The sequence below is a fragment of the Marmota flaviventris genome, chromosome 10 (assembly GCF_047511675.1).
Source record: "Marmota flaviventris isolate mMarFla1 chromosome 10, mMarFla1.hap1, whole genome shotgun sequence".
Lineage (NCBI taxonomy): Eukaryota > Metazoa > Chordata > Mammalia > Rodentia > Sciuridae > Marmota > Marmota flaviventris.
The window spans coordinates 124,770,915-124,777,598 of record NC_092507.1 but is presented as its reverse complement, the minus strand read 5'-3'; the positions used below and the strand labels follow the sequence as shown (position 1 = coordinate 124,777,598).

At 47.2% G+C, this 6,684-nt stretch overlaps 1 non-coding gene across 1 annotated transcript; it reads left to right on the top strand.

Moving 5' to 3' along the window:
- The first annotated feature begins 2,158 nt into the window (after positions 1–2,158).
- Positions 2,159–2,231, top strand: Trnat-cgu (transfer RNA threonine (anticodon CGU)). Its single transcript has one exon. It is a non-coding gene; the product is annotated as a tRNA-Thr (tRNA).
- The last annotated feature ends 4,453 nt before the right edge of the window (positions 2,232–6,684 follow it).

The window sequence follows — 6,684 nt, the reverse complement described above, 5'->3', positions numbered from 1 at the left end:
CTCGGGCCTCTCCGAAGCTCCCAGGTCACTGGCAGAGTTCAGTGCTCTGTGTTTGTAGGAATGAGGGACTTATTTCTTGTAGCTGTCAGTAGGAGCTGCTCTCTCCTCCCAGAGGTCCCCATAGTTCCCTGCCATGTGACCCTCTCACGGCCGGGTCACCATTTCAAAGCCAGCAGGAGAAGATGGCTTTCTTTCCAGTCTCCTAAGATGGAATCTAACAGCGCCATGTAACCCTGAGTAGCAATTCCCCCCAGAGGCACAGTCCCACCCACGTTCAGGCAGAATGTGGTCATACACACCAGGAGGCAGGAATCCCGGGACACGTCGTAGAATCCTACCCACCAACATCTACCCTCTGCCTGCCAATGACCTATGACCCTTCCACGTACAAAATACATTCGTCCCATCTGAATTGCATCCTCCCAAAACTCAGGCGAAATTTGTTTAACCCCCAGAACCTCCGAATGTAGCTGTATTTGGAAATAGTCTTTAAAGAGGTGATTAAATTAAAAATAGAGGGTTAGGATGAGCCCTAATCCAGTCTGACTAGCATTCTTACAAAAAGTGGAAATTTGGGCATAATGTAGAAGAAAGTCCATGTAAACTGGCTTAGTCTGCTTTTTCACCGCTGCGACTAAAAGATGGAGCAGCACAATTGTAGAGGAGGGAAAGTTTATTTGGGGGCTCAAGGTGAGACTGAAGTCATGGCAGGAGAGCGGGGTGGGGGAGCAGCTCACAGGGTGATCAGGAAGCAGACCAGAGCCTCCACTTGCCAGATACAAAGCAAAGTCCCCAAAGCCACGCCCCAATGCCCACCTCCTCCAGCCGCACCCCACCTGCCTTCAGTCACCACTCAGGGGACCCTCCAGGGGATCCGGTCACTCGTTGGACTCTCACCACCCACCACTTCTCCTTGAACCTTCTTGCATTGTCCCACACATGAGCTTCTGGGAGACAGTCACATCCAAACCACGACATGAACCTACCAAGAGAAACGATCCAAGAACCATCCAAGGAGACCTTCAGGAGGAGCTCAACCTGCGGACACCGTAGTGAGTTTGCACTCCTGACCTCCAGAATTTCTAGAAAACCAGCTTTTCTTGGTCAGGTCACCTGGTCTGAGGTACTTTGTTTTGGCAGCTCTAGCAACTTGATATACCATTTTAGGAGCCTTGTCTACTAAATCGTCAGCAAACTCTCATCAGCTCAAAGTCTCATCATCTGAGTCCTCTAACTCAGGTGCAGCTCTGTTAAATACGACCGGCACAGTTCCCCTCCCATCTAAGAACCTGTCGCACTGAGGAGGCAGTTCATTTGTCCCAACACTCGCAGTGCTGGGACGGGTGTGGAGTAACAGCCAGAGACAGTCTGCTTCCGAAAGGGGAGAAACGAGAGATGAAAGGAGCTGCTGGTCCGTTGAGTTCTGAGGCCCAGCGGGCCAATGTCAGATCCTGGCCGGGGCCTGAGACACAGCCATGAATGCTCCAGCTGCCCACCCTCTGGACTCAGCAGCCTCCTCCTGAACCAGCCTTCCTTTTCCACCAAAGGTGACGCAGCTTTGCACTTGAGCACTTTTATCAGCCAGTTTCTTGGGTCCTCTTCTAAGCCTGTTGTGGGTAACGAGGGCTGGAACAGAGTGGGGCGGCACGTTTGCAGCTAAGGGGGTAGCGCTACGGGGCATTGATCAGCGATCAAAGATACTGAGAGCCGGATTTCCACCATCAGAAAATGGAGTTACAAATATGGAAAATGAGGAAATTAGAATGACCTTTATGGTGTTGGACTAGAATCGGAGATGTCCGTTTATTATAGCTAGATATAGAAGTGAATACAGATGTCCGGGTGTGTGCTTACCTCCACATTTTCCTTAGCTAGGTTCACCCAGAGCTCCCGAGCAGGAACTCTCCAGTGGCGATAAGCACACCTAGTGCCTAGATCCGGCTTCTAAATATCATTCTGCACTTAAAGCAGAAATGTCTAAATTCAAGGCTGAGGCACAAAAAGAATAAAATGAGCCTAAAACATTATTTTTGGCCAGAAGGCAGTAAAGTACTCGAGGAATGATAGCAGGGTATTAAAAGCACATCGGCAGCAGCTTGAGGAGGCTTCCAAAGGCCAAATCAGGAACAATTTGAGTATCAAAATGAAGAATAAGGGCTGGGGTATAGCTCAGTTGGTAGAGTGCTTGCCTCGTAGGCACAAGGCCCTGGGTTCAATCCCCAGTACCACAAACAAAGAAGAAAAAAGTGATAGTATCAGATGGTGATCTACTGAATAAACCGGAAAACATGAGCCCACACAGCTGCAAAACAATACAAGTTTGTTGGGGAACAGGCTAGTCACATAGCGTCAGTGATTCTTTTTTTTCCACACAAAACATTCACTGATCACAAAGAGAAAAGAAGTAACCTGACTCTGCAGAAGACTTGTGGACATTCTCTTAATAAAGCCACCAAAGTCGACATCAGTAAGATGAAAAGAGTGAAAATCTGCCACACCCGTGTGACCCACGGTGAAGCACTGTCCTGTGTGGCTCACCAAGGAAAGAGCAGACACGCCTGACTGAGAGAGGCTCTGCAAAATAACTGCCTCAGGCTTCAGAACGACAGAGGGGACAGTCCAGGAAGACGAGGGACGTTCCAGACTGGAACCAAGCAGACAGATGTGACACCCAGCCATGTGATTTGGACCTGGATCCTTTTGTATAAAGAATAGTATCGCAGCACTTGACAAAACTTTGAGTAGTTGTTCAGAGTACCCCCGTCATGCAGAAGAGTATCTATAGGAAGTATGTGCACACCAGGGTTTTCAAGGTCGTAGAGAATCTAGTTGGCAGCCTCGTCTCAAATGGTTAAGAACAACAGGTATTTCTACAAAATCTGTGGCTTTTTTGCAACATTTGATTAAAAAATAAAAGTATGCTGTTAAATGAGTCGGCTCTGCAGACCCGAGTCGGCCTGTGCGGCCGTCCTGCTGCGTCTCGGGCCCAGCCAGTGGCTGGTGCCGACCTGAGGCGGGGGAAAGGAACGATACTGTCCCACAGACACATCGACTGGAATGTGGCTCAGGGTTTTGTGCCTATTCATATTTCTGCTTTAACGTCACTAATAAATTCTTCTTGCTGTTCTCAAAATATTTGCTCCATCTGTTAAATAAGTCACCAAATGAAAGACCCCAGACTGGCTCTAAATTCCCCCACATTCTTTAGAGTACAGATCTCTGTCTGCCCCTGAACCTTCCTAAATCAACCAGGCACCTGGGCCTCCCCGGGAACAGGTTCACTTGCTGTTCTATTATGGGAAACGTGGCTGACTTTGTAAGGATTTCCTGCCTTCTCTCAGCAAGTGACTAAACTGGTTACAGCTAATTCTGCTGGGGACTAACCAGCTGTTTTTGCACAATCCGGCAGCCGTTTCCATGAATTAATTTGGGAGCATTGTAGACCCTTGAAAAGCAGCATAAGGCTCTGGTGCCTGATAGCTTTAGTAGGATTTAGCCTCCTCAGCAATGGCCTGAATATAAAGAAACATACAATCTATTAACAGCTGCTCCAGAAACGCCTGTGCCTTCTCGGGTGAGACAGAGAATCGCTCTATTCCCGTGGGTGATAAGATGATGACACCACTGACCCTCACCTATCGTCAAGGTGTGTGAGAGGATGAACAGTGTGCTTACAGCTCTCTTGAGTTTGTTATTAAGAGAACATACTACATGTAGCCATATTGCCGTGTTTATTCAGTACTTAATGGAAAAGAGCGATTTAAACCCTAGCCCTGATAAATAAGATTGTTATTACTAACGATTACATCTAGATAATAGTTTGTTTAATCATTTCTGCACTTATCTGGCACACATTCATCGAGCACACACACACCGTGCCAGACACTGATTAGACACAAAGCACAGCTGTAAGAGCCCAGCACAGACCCTGCCCTCCCGAAACAGGGTCTAGTGAAAACGTGAAACTAGCCAGTCCTTTCAAGTGTGAGGCGTGACATAAAGGAAAGCACAATGTTTTTAGCTTCCCGATGAAAATGGCTGTTTTTATTAAGCAAGTAAAAAAAAAAGAAATTACAGGTCTGGGAGTCAGAAGAGGATTTGAGACAGAGATCTCCTGCTTACTGCCCTGTGAGCCTCAGGAAGTCATTTAACGTCTGGAAACTGTGCTTTCTTCAGAGTTGCCTGAGAATCTTAATCACAGCGCCTGCACACCATCTCTCATGAGGTTGTTGTGAAAGCCAGAGAGATAATCCACGTGAAAGCACTTAGGAAACTCAGAGGTGGAGTTATTATTGTGGCAGAGGTCTCCTACCACCCTTGAAGGTGGTTCATATGCCTTGACCACTCAGTAGAAGGAGCCAAGTGCACTACAAATCCACGTCACTGAGCCTTCCAGGGTGTTCATGCCATGCCCTACTGAGTGCTAGGACATGACTGTCCCCGGAGTTGTTGATCACCACCACTGCCTACCTCTGCCTGCTGCACTCAGCCCCGTCTTGTTCAATATGTTTAACAATAAGTTGGATAAATACACAAGAAGATGTTTATAAATGTAGAGCACAAATAAAACTAAAAATAGAAAATACAAAGAATTGCAGAGTCAGGCTCCAAAATGATCTCCCCAGGGTAACAAGATGAAATATAATCAAGATAAATATCAAGTCCTGCATTTATCTTCGCAAAATTAAATGTAGAGAAGCACAAACAAAAGACTAAGGGACGTCGTGATATTTCGCATGGGAATAGAGCTCCGTTGTCCACAGAGCACCTGATCCTTCTCATTTAGTCACTTAGGAAGTTGACTTTAGCGAATCCAATTCACTAAATTGTTCTATAAAAATTTACTCGGATTTATCCCTTTGGTTGCAAATCCAGGATTTCCTGGCGTAGGTTTGAGTTTATGTCTATTACCAAGAAAAGCTGCATTCTAATCCCTGTCACACCTAAGAGTCAAGAGCGTCCACTTTGTCCATAATTAGGCAGTGAGACATGGGGGAGGAAGGAACAGAGATTTCTTTCTTCAACCAAGAGTCTTATCTTTCCTTTAATCTCTACCTCCTCTAAGAAACTTTCCCCAATCTGCCCAGTTGCCATTAATCAATTCTATTTCTACTGAGTTCCCATATATTAACACACACACATGTGTATAGTGCTGTTCACTATCTTGAATTACATCTAGTTATACTGTAGCAACCACCTCACCCACCCTCAAACTCAAGTCTGGATTATAGCCTCTTGAAAGATAAGATTCATGCCTTACACTTTCCAAAATCTTCAGCACGCTAGCAGAGATTTGCCGTATTTTAGGAACTCAATAAGTGGCGATGATGGAGTACAGAGTCTGAGTCACAGTTTAGCTAAGTTTCCTCTAGTCATTTTTCCCTCTGAATGTTTGATTTTTTAATCTTTAAAATCAGTACAATAATACCCACTTCACAGAGAGTTTTCTGAGCATCCAATGCTATCACTGGCTTTACTAAGGTCATGAGGAGTATTTCTTTAAATGGAATGATTATGATAAGAGACCCTGACTCCCAAGTTCCTACACGGAGCTCAGATATCAGCGTCCTGGGGTCCTTAGCAGCCCACAGTTCCTGCAGACTCACCTGGTCCCTGACTGATCCCTAGAGGCACAGCAATGCAGCTGTCCTGGTCTAAGCCACGCAGGGCGGTTTGAGAAGTGTGGAGTTTCTCTTTTCTGTGACTGCCCTTAACGACATCCTATAGGCACACATCCTGGGTTCCCAGGCTGCACGACTGTTGGCAATTCAACAAATGGTGGACTGCTTCCTGTGTTCCAGGAGCTGTGCGAGGGCCAAAAGAGGCAAAAGCTCGACTAAAGCCTAATTCTACCACCCAGGAACTCAGTCTGCTGAGAGCTGGGGGTACACTTACAGGAACTAGTCTCCCACAGAGCAGAGTGTGGTAACAGCCAATAAAGCATTTGAGTTTTACTTACAGGAGTTAACAGATAGCCATGAGGTAGAGAGGGTTTAGATATGAGGCATCACCCAAAACCCCTCTGTTAATGCAAGAATATTCAGAGATGCAATGAGTAGACTATGGGAGTTGTAAGCCAACCAGTCCATCTTCGTCTGAATGGACCATCTAGGTGGCTGGTGACTGTAGGCATGTGGGGAGTGGGTGGAGGAGACGGGTCCCTGGGGACTTGCTCTGGAAAGGTGCATCTTGCATGCACTTTCTCCCACCCCCGCCCCCCAAGCCCCCACCTCTGCCTCCTCTCTCTGCCTGCTGGCTGCGCCAAGCAGACAGCTTGCCCACCGTGCCTTTCTGCCCTGGGGTTCTCCCTCACTGGGGGCCCAGAGTGATGCAGTCAGCTGACCACAGACTAAATCTCTGAAACTATGAACCAGAGAATTGTCGCGCCCCCCCCCCCAAGTTTTTCTTGTCTGGTACTTTGGTTGCAGGCATTGAGATAAAATACCTGAATAAAGGAGGAGGTGGGAGAAATGGGGTGGATTCAAGTCACAACCAGCACAGGATTTGGGCCAGAGCCTAAGGAATCAGCCGTGGCCTGGCAGTGGGGAGAACTAGGGTATGTCAGTTTCTGCAGCAGCTCTCGGTGCTGTGTGACATTCACACTCTCCTTGCCTCACCCCTCCCCATTCCTGAAGCCATTCTCCCGACCACCACCACCCCTTTCATTCACTTTGGTGAAGCCAA